Genomic DNA, 16965 nt, shown 5'->3' on the forward strand with positions numbered 1-16965 from the left:
CTGTTGATATGAAGCTTATCCAAAAAGTGTTTTGTAATTTGGAAAGGAACTGTTAGTTCAAACCAGGATTTGCATATGCATTCAAGTTTACTGTTTTCCTAAAGTTGTTAATCATGTTATTTAGGTAGCTTAGTTTTGAAGGTTTTGCACATTATATTGAACCATGTGACAAAGAAGAACCAAAACTTATTAGAGATTATTGAAGAGAATTTTACATGGCAATGAGTTTTCTTTCTGTACTATAGCTAGATGAAGATCTTTCCAGTTTGAACTATAATTTGGATCAATCCAATTTAATATACTTTTAAGTAAAGATGCTTTGATATGGGTTTCTATGTCAGGAAACCTTACCACTATCCCAAGATCTAATATGATGCGTATAAGCAATCCTGTTTTTGTTCGGGTTCCATAAAAAGTTTAATAAAGTTTTATGAGAATAATATAAATTTTTCCAGGATGGGTGTTTTGAGCTAAGACAATATATGCAATTTTAGGAAGGCGAGTCATTTTTAACAATTGTAATCTGTCCCCAAATGTTCCAGCTGTTTATGTATGTAGTTACTTGGGATATTATGTTTTTATAATTTGTTTCTCTCATTTTTCCAAATAATTGCACAAGACTATCCCTAGGTAATTTAGTGTATTAGCTTGTTCTCCAAAGATGCTTTGGTTAACTATTTAAGATTTCCTTGTATCGCTGAGTATAATATGTTTAGATTTTTCTTTATTAAAATAAAAGCCTGGCATTTTTTGATAATTATATATTATTGTGTCTAGTTCTAGTAACTCTTTATTTGACTTAGGTAAGGTAAGAAGAATATTGTCCACAAGTAGACATATTTTAGAATTGTATTGATTGTAAATATTAATGCCTTTAAGTTCTTGATTATTTCTTATTGATGATACTAGTACTTCTACGACAAGGGCAAATAATATAGGGGATAAAGGGCAACCTTGTTTAGTGCCTTTGGTTATGGGTATGCACTTTGTAAAAGGGCCTAGTTTAATGTAGGCCAAATTATCTTTATAAATAGCTCTTATCATGGATATGAAAGATGATGGAAATGAAAATGCTTTTAATGTTTCAGACAGAAAATCCCAGTTCACTGAGTCAAAAGCTTTTTTATATAGAGACTTAACAACAAAGCTTCTTCATTTTCTTTGTTTGAAAATTCTATTAATGTTAGTATTCTTTTAATATTATCATGAGGGTGCCTTTTATGTATAAATCTGGTTTGATCATTATGAATTAATTGTGGGAGTGGGGCCTTTATTGTATCCACAAATAAAGACATAAAGATTTTGTAATCATTATTTAATAAACGTATTATTTAATATTATTTAATAAACATGTTGGTCTATATGATTTATGTAGCTGTGAATCTTTGTCAGATTTAAAAATAGGGGTAATCAAGGAGTATCTCCAAGAGGGTGGGATTGAATTATAAGGTTGTACTTCAGTCAGGGTTTTATGAAGTAAAGATATAATTGAATCTGAAAAAAGTGTATAAATCTCTGCTGTAATGCCATCTATACCAGGAGCTTTGTTAGATTTAGGTTTTTAATTTTATTTTTGATTTCATTTAGAGTTACTCATTTCTCAAGACTTATAATGAGATTTTCTGGAATGGCCTTTTATTTTACTGTGGTTAATTCTTGGGCTGTAACATTTTTGTTTATATTATCAGAATTATAATATTTGGTGAAATGATATCTAAAGGATTCTAATTTATCTCTGATGGTTTACTATTAAAGAGTCTTCATAGCATTGCATGCCTATGAACTATTTGAACTACAGATGTTCGAATTGTTCATATGTGTGCCAGCCACGTAATCGAATGGAATATTTGTGAATGGTCTGTGCATTCGCAAATATAACGTTCGATTATGTACAGGGATTGCAGTACAGTGCGGTAAGGGAAATACATCTCTTTCCTCACTGTAGTGCGATCTCGGAGTTGGAATATATAGTTAGGGGGTTCTGGGGGGTGCAGCCCCCCCTGCATAAACAGGATGTGAGGTTTCCTAGTTAGGGAGTACGGGAAGGGTAGGATTGATATTAAGTGCCGAAAATGTCACATTCGACATTTTCAGCATTAACAGCTGTTTTTGACATTAGGGCTGTTAGGTGTTGTGTACTTTGGGCGAAACACTTTGCTCATAAGTACCATTTTTTTTTCACTTTCAAGATTTTAATAGTAACCCATCTCTGGTATCAAAAACTGATTTGTTAGCACTGTCATGTAGTAATTTTAAGATAGTGTTTGCTTTAGAATATAATTTTGCTCTTAGTGGTAAATTGTGCATGTGTTTAGGCCTAAGAGCATAAGAATTTAATTTCATTTTTTCTAATGCTGTTTGTTTTGTGTTTCAAAATATCTAAATATTTTTTGTTTAATACATCGATTTCTTTTTTATTGTTTGGGTTTGATTGTGATGACCTAGATCTCAAAGAGGCTAACTGAGATTGTAGGTTCTGCAGTTCTGAATCCCATTACTTTAGTTTTTTTTTTTTATACCAGACTATAGTTTTGCCATAGATATATGCCTTTAGAACATCCAAAACCATAATTATGTTTGCTTCAGAGTTATTATTTGTCTCTAAAACAAAATTTATTTCTGATAAATACCACGGTTTGAAATCTTTTAGTTTGATAATATAAGCGGGAATCCTAGTAATAGTATTTAATCTAGTGAAGTCCATTTGTATATCTAATATAAGACAATCATGATCTGATGAAGGGCAAGGAAGAATAAATGATGTAAGCTTTAGTTTTAAATCATTTGAGACAAGAACTCTGTTTTGGTTTGAGTTTTAAATCTGTGATCGATGTGTGTATAACAGGGTGATTTGTTATTTTTAGTTGTGTGCATCATACAGATTTTGAGAATTTATCCATTTCTTGAGAGATTTTGCAGTGGTTGTAAGTCTAAGTGGGTAACTGCTTGTTGTAGCACAACTATATAAACAATTAAAATCACCCCTAAAATAAGATTTCCTTTTGATATGGTAGCAATAAAATCAAGATGCTGTTTAGCAGTTGAAACACTCAGTCCTGGAAAACCAAAAGAGATTAGCAAACTTCCAAATTCTATGGTTAAATTTTAGAATGATGATGGCCCATAATCCCTAAGGATCTTTGTGTTTATATAATATTTAAGTGCAAATAATATTATTCTTCCATAAGATCATCACTCTTCTTTTTCTTTTAGGCTTAAATGAAGCATGAGCTAGTATTAAATAAGTGTTTGGTTTCTAAACATCTTTTTCTGTGTTTTTAAAATGGGTTTCCTGTAAGAATTATATTTTTGATTTGTTTAATTTTAGGTACATAAAAATGTTTGACCTTTTCTTTGGGTTGTTAATGCCATTAATATTAAGTGAAGCTAAAGATAAAGACATGGTGAATTTTAAGAGTAGTTTATCCAGTAGTCAATGATGATTAATTTTATTATCTCAAAACATTTGATGGATATTTGAGATTTCCGAACTTTAATTTGTGTAAGCAACATGTTTGTAAGAACTGTGACTGTAAATATAATGTGAATTATACTATAATCAGGCCTGAGTGTAAAAAAAAAAAAACAAAGGATAAACATCTTAAAAAATAGTGTTTTCCCCAACACAAACATGGAATTAAAAGAAATCCCAGTTTGAAAGATAAGTTGAAATCAATTTCCCAAACCATCATAAACATACTACCAACTCTAAAATGTTTTAGTAAAGAGACTTGTGTTGTAAACATGCAATTAATTTGAGCAGTTTGCACTAGAGTAATTAGAATGCAACGAGGAAAAGTGGAAATGAACATTTATTAGCGTCTTAAATTACATACGTGATACTGAATGTTGAAATTCCTACTTTAACCTAAGAGTTTAAGTCTTAATTCTTTAATGAGAGTTAACAGGACTGTAAAAAGGAATAAGTATACTATATCTCAGGTGAATTCTACTAAAATAAATAAGCTAAAATGAGTTTAAAATTCATGATATCAGTATATGTTTTAACAAGGAAGGAATTATAAAGAAAACACAAATATTTTTATACCAGAGTTACTCCTATAAAGTTAATTCTTGCATAATAAGCATCTGTAGAAATCTTTGACATGAATTAATATACGGGGTCTATCCAGTTTTGAAGAAATGCTAAAAAACTTTACCTATTAGCTTTAAACAAAAATAGTTTTTAATTTAGTAACATAATTAAAAAAAACACAGGTAAAAAGAATGATAGGTGCCCCCTTTATGGTATAAAGTTTCCAAAAGAGTCTTGCACACACATTAGTAATTATATTAAACACTAGCAGTGAATGTCAAGGAGCCTATAATCTAGCTCAGTCATTTATATCTAGATAGAGTTTATATCAGTCCAGCTGTAAATTTTTTCAGTGTAATATTGAAACTTGTTAACTTATCAACAATTTGTGTAACTATCTCTAGAACAGTATAATATGTATATAAATATGTACATAAATAATTATGTAAAATCATCTGTTCATCAGTTCTTTAATCCTCTGGTTCATCTATATAGCTGTAATCAAGTAAAAGTTAAATGTAAAAGTAAAAAGAATAGTTGAGTCTATATATGTTGTTATCTGTATTCTTTTTGAAGTGAAAGTTAATGAAAGCTCAAATCAATAAAAGGTTGTTGCAGTGACTAAAATGTGCTTAATACAAAGGTTGATCTTATAAAGGTGGTAGCTCAATTTCGTATAACTACTAAGTACTTTTAAATACGAAACAGTGATGGTTATTACATTCCCTATAATAGTACAACAAGCTTCTTTTGATTTACATTCTATTTCATCCTCTGTATAGATGCAAATGATTCATTATGTATTATGTGCAGTGAATTCATATAAACAGTGATGGTTATTACATTCCCTATAACAGTACAACAAGCTTCTTTTGATTTACATTCTAGTTCATCTTCTGTACAGATGCAAATGAGCCATTATGTCTTATGTGCACTGTATTCATCTTGCATCTATCTGTTATTCCTTTTACTCCTACAAAACCTTCCTGACTTGCACTTTTAAATATGAAACAGTGATGGTTATTACATTCCCTATAATAGTACAACAAGCTTCTTTTGATTTACATTCTAGTTCATCTTCTGTACAGATGCAAACGAGACATTATGTATTATGTGCACTATATTCATCTTGTATCTATCTGTTATTCCTTTTACTGCTACATCTTCCTGACTTGCACTTTTAAATATGAAACAATGATGGTTATTACATTCCCTATAATAGTACAAAAAGCTTCTTTTGATTTACATTCTAGTTCATCTTCTGTACAGATGCAAACAAGCCATTGTGTCTTAGGTGCACTGTATTCATCTTGCATCTAGCTGTTATTCCTTTACTCCTACAAAACCTTCCTGACTTGCTGTTACTTTCTTAGGCTACTTCAGATGATGTGTAACCTCTTTAAATATTTTGCAAACAAGAGAGAAGATTACAACAGTCTTTTATAATAATAGTGCAAGCTATATATTCATTAATATTGTGAGTCTTGCTGATTGTTATATTGAGTTAATAGTGCTTGCAGTTTTTAAATTCTCCACTTTAAGCTTTAAACATCTATTCATGTATTTTAAATCTATGTTAAATCTGATTGTTTACAATTTGTATTTACCTTACAAAAAAGCAAGTGATTCTTAAGTCTCTCCAGCTCAAGTTTCACACACTTATAGAAACTTCTGCATAACTAAAATCTATGAAATTTGCTACTAGCTTACTGCCCTCAAGTATTGCATAGTCAAGCGACATTACTGAAAGCTTTAACTTATGTGCTTACTTATGTTTCTATATCTGGAATGGTTTAACCTTATTCTTATTTCTGCCAGCTTTAATTCAAAGTAGTATACATATTAATCTATTAGTGTTCAATTTCTTAGCATTAAGTTAAAAAATTGTAACTTCTTTAAACAAAAAAGAAATCTAACCTACTTAAAGATAGCAGTCCAAGCATTTTTGGCTTTATTCAGGAAGTTTGAAGCTAAGAGTGCATCTCTGATACTGTTCCCTTCAATTCCTGTAGAGTACAACAGAGCAGAACAAACTAACAGCTTCCTGAAGCCTTAGAAAAAGCAGTGCGGGTTAGAAATGGCTTGAGGAACATTCAAGGTAAGGAAAAGCTTTACCTAGAATTTGAACAGCATTGTTTTGACCAAAAAAATGGCTTAATGAAGTGGGAAACATGAAGCTAAAAAAATGGTGCTGTGATTACTCATAGCAATTTCTCGGATTACATAAGCTGTCACTCTGACATTAGTACAACATTAAATTGATTGTTTAAAGTTTAATAAACAAAGAAAATTAATTTATATAATGTAATGAATCTATCATAACAAATTTGATTATATAATTAACTAAGCAAATTGTATGAGTGTCTCAATAAAGATTTCTAACATGTATACAGCATGGAGCCTATCCCCATCCCACTTGAAAGGACTGTTGTACACATTAGATTTACTAATTGAGCTTTATCCAAAAAAAAAACTCTCTTCTTGTTTTTTTTTAAACTATATATTATCTCTGCAGTCAGTTAAAGATAGTAAAACTTGTTGAAATAATTCCCTAGTGTTAATGTGTGAATTAACTATATGCTCTGTGTGCTAATTAATATTTTAAAAGCCTTTAGTTACCATAAGGGTGCAATATGTATAAATTAAGAAAACATTAACTACTGAAAGAGAAACAACATTGAATTATTCAGTTACCAGTAGATTCTTTGAGAGATGTATTTGTTGTGGCTGCTGTAGTCTCAGTTTTTAATTTCTTCTTTTTTACCTCAGTCCATGAGTTTTCTCAGATGTTCTCCTTTAGGAAGACAGGGAAAAGTCCATACCCTCTGGAATGGTTGTTAGGTTATTATTTGTTATAAAGGAGATGGCTTCATCCGGGTTGTTAAAAGTTCTTGTACCAGAAGAGAAGTGCATTTTGATTTTGGCCAGATACATTATTAGAGCTCTGATATTATTTTGTTTCAGATGTTTAACCAGTGGCCAAAATTTCTAAACTTCTGGCAGAGTGAGGTTTTGGTTAAATTTTAATGGAGCTTTCCACCAGGCTGTTTTTAGCACTAATTCCTTATCCAAAATAAGAGAGGAATTTTATGACAACAGATCTTGGTGCTGCTGTGGAAGAAGTGGGCACTTGCTTACAAATTGGCCTATGAACTCTTTCAACACCATAAGAGAGCCCTTCTTGTAAGTCTAAAAATTTGGGAATCCAGTTATTCAGAAATTAAATAATGTTCTCACCTTCAGCATTTTCTGGTATTCCAAAAATTTGGATGTTACACTTTCTCTCCTGGTTTTGAAGGTCAACAGTTTTATTCATCAGCCATGTTTTTTGTTTTAGAAGGAAGTCTGTGTGCAGTTCATCCTCCTTCAGTCTCGCATCTATGTCAGTTATGGCTGTCTCCATGTCCATTATTTTATTTTGATGTTGTTGGAGAATGTCTCTGAAAACTTCAGTTTGTTTAGAGCTGCTCTCACTTAATTTCTTCAGCTTTTGTTGAAAGTCATCTATCTTTAGTGATAGTGACTATAGAGTGGAAGACACCAGTTGTAGTTCTTTCCTAAATGCAGACTCAGATTATGAAGACTTGGAGCTGTTCATTTTCCTTCAAGTTTAGTCTCAAATAATTTGACAGGAATTATTTGGAGTATGAATCTCAGAGTTTGTAAGATGGAAGTGTAGGCTATTAATAACTAGATTTTATGAAAATTAAATATAAATTATAGTCTAAATCCTGTCTATAATATCAGTTTTATAGAGCTCAAAAAATTGCTGTGCTCAGCTGGCCATCTAGCCCCCCCCCCCCCGTTTCATATTTTCTGAGTTAAGGTAACATTCTAGGCTAAAAGTAGACCTGGAACAAGTACTCCTTGTCAATGATATGCTTGAGTCTCAGGAATGTTTAAAGCTGCCAGTTGTGTTAAAAGAGACAGTTATCACAAGAAACATTTGCCATAGGAATCTTCCTCAGTCTTCTGAGAAGTCTGCATTTCTGCACAATCCTCTCCATTTGGCCATAGCGTGCATCCCCCCCCCCCCCACACACACACACATCTATAGACAAATTCAAAACCCTTTTACAAAGCATTGCTTCCTCAAAAATATAGAAAATCTCATTCTACTTGGTGAGTTCAGCCTGAATTTTCTAAGTCTCCTTTATAATGACATTGCAGCCTTCCTGACCAGTAATAATCTAAAGCAGCCAATACAGTTGCCCACACACCCAAACCTCAAAACCAAAAATCACTCTTTACTAGACCTCATAGTCATTTATAACCTGCCTCTAGTCTACATTATCTCCATCCATCATCTTGCAGTGACCACTGCCTGATGACCCTTTACATATATACCCCACCAAAAAATATATCAAAACCAGTAATATTTGATCCAAGTCTAACACCAACACCAAAATACAGAAGTCACTTTTCAGTTCCATAAACTGGTTTAGTATTCTCAACATAACAGAAGCCAATTACAGCTGAGTCTGTTCCTTCTGCACTTAAGAATATATAAGATGCATGTTCTTCACTTATATCAAAATAATACAAACCTGGAAAAAATGACAGGTTAAGAAGAGCTAAAAGCACTATTAAAACCCAGAGAGAAAGCCTGGAATGCATGGAAAACCAAACCCTATACTGACACTAGGAAAAACGTAACTCGGTTCAGAAACCTCTCCAAGCAAGTCATTAGTTGCCACAAAACTCAGCACAGAGCTCCCTTAATAAATTCAGCAAAACAGTTCTGGAAAGAGTTTAACCACATAACATGAATAAACATCCCAGAAGTTCCTCATAATATTTAACCTATGTTCTCCACAACATAATTTTTGTCAGAATTCATTAAACTACCTACATCCCTCGCCAGTCCCAATAACCACCCCCTTCATGTGAGCCACCCCTGTGTCCCACAATTTTACTGCAGTAAACCCTCAGTTAACTGGAACTCAAGCAAATAGCACTCTCAAGCAACTGGCAAAAAAAATTCAAAGAAATGCAGTACAAGTTTCATTTGTTGCACTTTCTGTTTTCCCCCTGCAGAAACATACCTTACATTTTTAGAGTTTTAGAGTTTTAAAAAGGAAGATAAGAATAAATTCCCTCTCTCCCTACCCTGAGAACAAGTCAAACCAAACAAATAGTATAGGGTACAGTATTAGTCAGACCTATTTTAATAGTAACTCTCAAGCAACCAGAAACTACAGTTATCCGGCATCTACCAATCCCCATGGGTGCCGGTTAACTGAGAGTTTACTGTACAAACAAATCAAAATCAAAGACATTCGGTCACTCCTTGAAACAGAAAAATGACAGTTCCTGGAGTAGATGGCATTCACCCCGATCCATCTGATACTTTGGAAACGATATCACATTCTGTCATCTGCATATATTCATACTTTACCCAACACAAAATTCCATGCCAAACATTTTGAAATCAGCTATTATTAACCCTCCCCCAAACAACCCAACCTCACAAAAATTACTCACTACTGGTCTAGCTCAATCCTTCCCACTCTTGATAAAATACTGGGAAAAAAATAATCTATGCCTAAATCACCCATCACATATGTAACTAAAACCTTTTGTCTAACAAATAATATGGATTATGGGTTGATTACAACATACCAACAGTATAGCATGCTGTGGACTCTTAACATATGACATTCACCTGGCAATGAATAAAGGACAGTTTACTGGTGCCATCTTCTCTGAACTAACCAAGGCATCTGATTTTGGAGATCAAAATCTGCTTTTACACCATTTACTTGGTATAACCATAAACCGAGATGGGCTACCATGGCCCCAAACTATACAAAAAATCCTGACTTCAGTGTCAGAACTCAGTCCTGAGTCTCTCATCTGGCCCAATTTAAACAAGGTGTTCCACAAAAATCCATTCTTGCCCCACTTCTTTTCTTCATTTACATAACCAAACTGCCCTTAGTCCTTCCTCAACCTCTGTATTAATAAAGTGCACAACAAAAGAAGAAAAATAATGAACTGTTGCAAGAAATCTCTACCTCCTTATCTGAAGACCACACTGAAGCATACCAGCAAGAAACTTAAAACTATTAGAAAATGCAAAGCAGAATATTAACTTAAGGATGGCTACAGACTCCAAAGGAAACTGTGACTTTTTCAGTTATATCTGAAAATTAAGGAATAACTCCCAACAATGCACTGATCTCATCCATAATAATATCAGTCATTCTGGCCCCAAGGATGTAGCAGACAAAGTTTATTTATTTATTTTATTTATTTATTATCATTTGTTAACTGGGTTGGTCCAGCTGAGCCAAAGACCCATTTTCAGTGGAGACCTGAGGAGAAAAGCTCCAATTACAATTACAGACATGCCAAAAAAAAAAAAAACAGTAATTAATACAATGACTAAAAATTACAATAGTAATATTGACAAGAAACATTTACATAAAATGAAATCAACAAAGACAATATGTTTATATATAAGTTTAAAATAATCCGATACAATAGCGGCAGGATAATCCCTGAGTAGGAATATTTACAAGAACGTGATTGTAGATATACTGTAAAGAAGAGCAAGAAAGAAAGGTGGATAAAAAGAGAGAAAAACTTAAAGTAATCAAAAGCAGAATTTAGGAAGAAATCAGTTAGAGATCAGGTCGGAGCTTGACAAGGGCAGGACCAGGTCTTAGAACGTAGTGTTTGAGTTGCAGTTTGAAATGGAACTCATAGGGATACTTCTTATTTTAAGTAGGAGGGAGTTCCAGGTGTGAGCTACAGAGTATTTATATAGGGACTTACCAATATTTTTTGACTGTTTGTAAACGTCAAGAAGATGTTTGTCAGATGCATGAAGTTGACATCTGGGGTTATATAGAGATACAGTATTAGAGATGGAGGGACAGGAAGTGGGATTATAAAGAATTAAGTATGTGATATGCAGTTGAGAAAGAAATAATTGTTTAGGGAATTCAGGCCATTAAAATGATTTAAAGGCAAGGCAGTGGTGGGATTTGTAAGGGAGATTAGAGGTTAATCTAGCTATTTTATTGTATGTTTGGTCTAGTTTAGAGGGGAGTGATGACTGAAGGTTAGTAAAAACTGGAGCTACATACAAAAGACAGGGTAACAGGAAAGACAGGGCCAGGGAGGGTTTGGTGGAGGGTGAAAGCAGTTTGTGGTTACAGTACAGGAGACCAAGTTTCTGGTGGGTTTATTTATGCAATGATGGATATGTAAGTCAAATTTTAATTCATCATCAATTATATCACCAAATAATTTAGTATGGGGTTCTGGTCTGATAGTGGTATTGTTGAGGTGAAGGTTGTGTCACCTCCTACCCACATTGTTACCCCCAGTATCCATGAGAATTTTGTTTCCCCTAAAATCACTTTGGAACAAGTCTTAGAATTCCTTTCAGGGGCTAAAAATAATATGTCCATGGAGCTGGACAATATACAAAGCTGCATTTTCATCATTGTCAATTATTGACTCTCTAAGGCTCTATTTAAACTGGTCAACCTCAGCCTAGCTACAGGGTTTGCTCCATATGCCTGGAGAACAGCCACTGTGACTCCCCTACACAAGGGTGGCCCTTACGCATCAGCCTCACCAGTGGTACATGCAAAGCCATGGAACATATCACAGCAGAACTCATTTATGCAAAGTAAAATATGCAAAACCTCCTCTGATTAGATGTCATTGGCCATAACAATACTATTATTGAAGACTCTAACTCTTTTAAGTACCTAGGACTTTGGCTGGATCCCACACACAATTTCTCTCTCCATGTAGGAAACATAAAATAAAGAAAATCAATCCACTTTTTTTGGGGCCATCATAATCTCACTCTTGCTCTCAAAAGCCTCCAGAATAACAATTGAAAAAGGCATCTTACTCTCACAGGTTGATTACGGCCTTATCCTAATAGGATACTCCTCAAAAAGAAACCCCTCATTTATCCACGTACCAATAACATCTGCAGACCCATTGCACTCTACTCTCACCAAAACAAGAATACCACTACAAAGTAGTGCAAAGATCAAAGAGCCCCTTAGTCAAATAGCTGACATGCTATTCATCTCTCAACTTTTTAAACTCATTTGCAACCAAACTATCCCCTCTCTAGCAGACAAACTCTTAACAGCATCCTGCCATCATACAAGCTTAGCAACCTAGATAATTCCAAACCTACATTACAGACTTCCAACATAAAACTAAAATGCATAGACCACTACTTTTTTTTAAATAGTCACCAAATCAATCCCACCCAATAGTAAGGATTTGTCCTCTTACCCATAATTCCATGCACAACTGAGGACATACCTTCAGATAATGGCTAAATGCCAGTGTAATGTCTCCAGTCACATTACCTAAATCAACCACTGTTTTACCAACCTTCAGTCTGTCTTCCCCCTTCACTCAATCATATCTCCTTAACTAGGTAGCTGACTTATGGGTATGCATAACTCCAGTGTATTTATAATGATATATACCCCAATAAACATTGTACATACTTGTAAATATTTTATAGTTTAATCAAGATTTGCTTTCTCTCCCAATGTACATACTTGTAAATATTTTAAAACAAGAAACATCTTTATTGAAATATCACTTACATGCATTTATTAAAATGGAAACAAACTATATTGACATGTTTTCAGATGCAAACATTATATTTCTCTCCCACCGTTCCCACACTATGTGGTACACTGGGCAATGAGCACCTTTCAGTGTTCATTGTTTCTGTAGCAGTTAGGGATTTTACCAGCATGGGTTGCTAGCCCATGGTCCAAGAGAGTGCAGCACACACACTCGCATGCACACACTCACAACTAGGGCCAATTTAGAGTGTCTAATCCACCTACGTCTTTGGAATGTGGGAGGAAACATGCAGACATTATACTGCACATAAAATATTCTGTACAGCCATTATCAGTCAAACATTACAAAGTGTTTTCAATTCCTACCTTCCCTTAAACCTCAACCCTCCTCCAAAGCATTACTCTGCATGTACTGTTTCCATAATTCCCATTTTTTTCTATGTAATTTGCTCTTACACTTTTCTAAAGATCCCATTTCCAGTTCTTTTATCTGTGTTAATATATTCACTACTTCTGTTTTGGCTGTTTAAACTTTGATTTCCATTTTCTAGTAATTGCTTTTTTTTGGCAGCCACCAGAATTAAACTCAACAAGGCCTTGTTATGTCTAGGCAATTCCGATTTTGTATCATAGCTCAAAAAAATTACTTTTTTAGTTGCACCAGTTTGGTCACCCAGTATTTCTGATAGAGTAGTCTGCAAGGAATTTTTAAAGTCTGCTAACTCATTACAGTCCCCAAAAATATGTTCCCAGTTATAACTTTCTTCCCCATCACATCTCTAGCATTTGCAATCTACCTTAGGAAAAATGCTTTGCTTTGAAGTCTGCTTGGGGTATAAAAATACATATGCAAACACTTCCAAGCAAAGATCTTAAATCTTCTAGACTTTGTTGCATATTTGGGAGCCATACATATATCCTCTCATTGTGTCTTTATGAGTTGCTTATCCAAACTCTCTTTCCAGTCCTTTCTAACCTCCTCAGACTGATTCCTGTAGTTATCATGCAATATTTTATATGGCCCAGTAACTATTTTTTTTCAAAGAATTTTATTAAATAATTATTAAAATGAACAAATATTTCCATGAAATTATAACATTTTTTCTTTAAAGTTAAAAAACAAGAAAATAAAAAAAACAAACCTTCTACTATATAAACCAATGTAACTAAACTATGTACAAAGACGTTCATCATGCAAAAAAAAAATTCTTAATGTAGCTGTAGGATTAATAAAAGTAATCTGTTTACATAAATTAATAAATTATTTTTCTAGATGTTCAAAGATGATATTCCATGAATTATATAATGTAGTATTCCTAGATGATCTAGATTTAATAGTTAACATTTCCAAATTACACGTTTCAAGGAGTATATTTTTAAATTCCAAAAATGTAGGTGCTGTACTAGATTTCCAATTCTTAGTGATTGTTTTTTCTAGCTATAGATAGTATAGACCAAATCAAAGGGTACTTATTCTCTTTTAGACAATCAGGAACAGGAGTATTAAATAAAACATGTGATTTAGATATAAAGAAATTATCAGTAAAAATTGTTTGCAACAAATTATTATCATCCCAAAATTTTCTTAAATATATGCAATTATAAAATATATGAGACCAGTCAGCATTCAATTTAATATTACATCTCCATGTTATATTCTTTTTAGAAAATATACTTATATTATGAGGAGTGATAAATGATCTATTTAAAAATATCCATGTGAATAATATCCATTTTAAAGAAGAAGTAGTCATACTTGCTGATTGTAGAATATTCAATTTGTCTTTCTCAGAAGGGGGATTATTATTATTAATTAAAGAAAAATATTTCCAATAATTATCTGAATGTGTATATAAATCACATTTAATTGCCCTATAAATGTTTGATAACTTGTTTTTAGGAGGTTTATGCAAAACTGATAAAATCATATATTGTATTAGTTTGGGAATTTTTTTTCCTAATTATAAGAGACATAGAATCCAATTTATTTAATACATATTGTCTAGCTTATTGAAGCTCTAACCATAAACAAGAATCAAGTTTATACTCTTTCAAGAGTAAACTGTTGGATTTTATCTCATTATTTATCATCATTTGATGCCAAAATGTTAAATGCTTTTGCTGAAATATAGACATTTTTGTATAATCTGAGGAGAAAATAGATCTGTGTGTGTAGGCTATAGGGAAGAGTAAAAAAAGCCAGTCCTTATATATATTATATTTAAATATAACATTTTTAAATGATTTTAAAAGAGAAACTATATACTTAGAGTTAAAACTCAGAGAAGAAAATTCAGAAATATAATCTTTTAACCTCCAAATAAATGGATTATTAATTATATTTAGCTTATATGAACTGTTTATATCTTTGGTATTTTGTGACAATACCTCTATAAACTTTTTCCACTTAGCAGTGTATTCCACATCAATGAGATGAGAGACTGTATTGAATACTGATGAACTTGAATACATTTCTAAATTTGGTAAGGCTATACCCCCCATTATTCCAATTATACATATGGTATGTTAATGCAATCCTTGGCTTATTTGGTAACCACAAACATTTCTGAATCATTTAATTAAATATTTTAATTATTTGGTAAGAAGGAGGTATAGATAAAGATTGAATTATATATGAGATTTTGGGGAGAAGGATCATCTTTATTATTAAAATTTTATCATCCATAGAAAAGGGTAATTTGTTCCATTTATTTATTAAATTTTCTATCTGTAATAGACTTTTATTATAATTTATTTGAATGGTATCTTTAATATTGTTAGTAATAATTATACCTAAATATACTATTTATTGAGACTGAGCTATATATTCATTATATTCATCGGGTATATTGTATTTTTTTGAACCTGTTAAAAGAATTTGTGTTTTATTATTATTAAAAGTAAGGCCAGAATTTTTTTGAAAATATTCCATATTTTTAAAAAGTTTTTGTATAGATTCTCTTCTACTCCCAAAAGTAATCTATATGTCATCTGCAAACATTTGTATTGTAGATGATATAGTGGGGATTAACTTGTATCCTTCAATATCTGTATCATGTCTTATTAAATTTGTCCATGGTTCCATAACTAATGAAAATAAAAGAGGGGATAAAGGACACCCTTGCTTAGTACCTTTTACTATTGGTATATTTTGAGATATACTAGTACCAATTTTAATATAAGATTGGCTACCTTCATATAACAGAGTGATAAGATTGATAACATTATTGGAGAAATGTAATTCTTTTAATAGAGTGAACAAATATTTCCATGTAACTGAGTCGAAAGCACAATTTATATCTAAACTAACTAGGGTTAAATTTGTTTTAAGATTTTTCACTGAATCAATTAAAGCTAATATTCTTTTAATGTTATCATATGAAGTTCTTTTTATTATAAACCCCATTTGATCACTATCAACTAATTTGGGTAAAAGTGTTTTAAGCCTTTCTGCATAAATGGACATAAATAATTTGTAATCAGTGTTTAATAGGGAGATGGGTCTATAGGAGGTACACTTAGAGGGATCTTTGTTAGATTTTAAAATAGGAGAAATAAAAGTGTATTTCCAAGAAGGTGGAATTATGTTTTTGTCCTGAACAAGATTAAATACTTTATAAAGCAATTTTAGAGCATTTATAGGTATTAATTTGTAAATTTCAGGAATGATGCCATCATTACCTGGTGCTTTATTTTGCTTTAATTTGGTAATGTGAGTTTGTAGTTCTTTGAAAGATATTTGTTTATCAATAGAAATCCCTTGTTCCTCCGAAAGTCTTGTTTTAGTGTATTTATTAATAAATGTTTTTATTTCCTCTTTACAGTTAATATCAGTAGTTGTTTGGTTGATGTTTATAAAAAAACTCTCTAAATTCAGTTAATATATTATGAATTTCCGATACCATTTTTCCTTTTTTAGGGGAGAATATTTCATTAATATGATTAAATCTATTTAATCTTTCTGTTTTATTAGCAAGAATTTTTAAGGATTTAGAGTTAGAAGAGAAATTTATAAAGTTGAATTTTTCTATATTGATCATAGTTTTATGTTTTAATATGTCTAGATATTTATTATTTAACATATTTATTTCTTTTCTTTTATCTGATATATCTTTATCACCCATATTACTAAGTTTTAAAGTGTCTAATTTACATTGTATATCTTGCAGCTCTTTATCCCAAGCTTTCTTTTTTGTTGTACCAATTCAATATCCTACCATATAGATAAGCTTTTAGGGCATCCCATATGTAAATTTCTGATATATCATTAGTATTGTTAAGTTCTAAAAAATTCTGTACTTCTGTAGAAATTAAATCATTAAAATCTTTTAATTTTGTGATATAAGC

The 16965-nt window shown here is 32.0% G+C and overlaps 1 protein-coding gene across 10 annotated transcripts in view; it reads left to right on the top strand.

The window, feature by feature from the left end:
- OSBPL5 (oxysterol binding protein like 5) overlaps nucleotides 1-16965 on the top strand; it is a 1550034-nt gene that overhangs the window by 641968 nt on the left and 891101 nt on the right. For 7 of the 10 annotated variants that reach the window (XM_044059004.1, XM_044058998.1, XM_044059002.1 and 4 more), the window contains one exon: nucleotides 6049-6134. The exons of the other annotated variants lie outside the window; for them this stretch is intronic. The gene's annotated coding sequence lies outside the window, so the exon portion shown is untranslated. The remainder of the gene's footprint in view (nucleotides 1-6048; nucleotides 6135-16965) is intronic. 10 annotated transcript variants of the gene reach the window in all.

The sequence above is a fragment of the Protopterus annectens genome, chromosome 17.part0 (assembly GCF_019279795.1).
Source record: "Protopterus annectens isolate FY-2018-M chromosome 17.part0, PAN1.0, whole genome shotgun sequence".
NCBI lineage: Eukaryota > Metazoa > Chordata > Ceratodontiformes > Protopteridae > Protopterus > Protopterus annectens.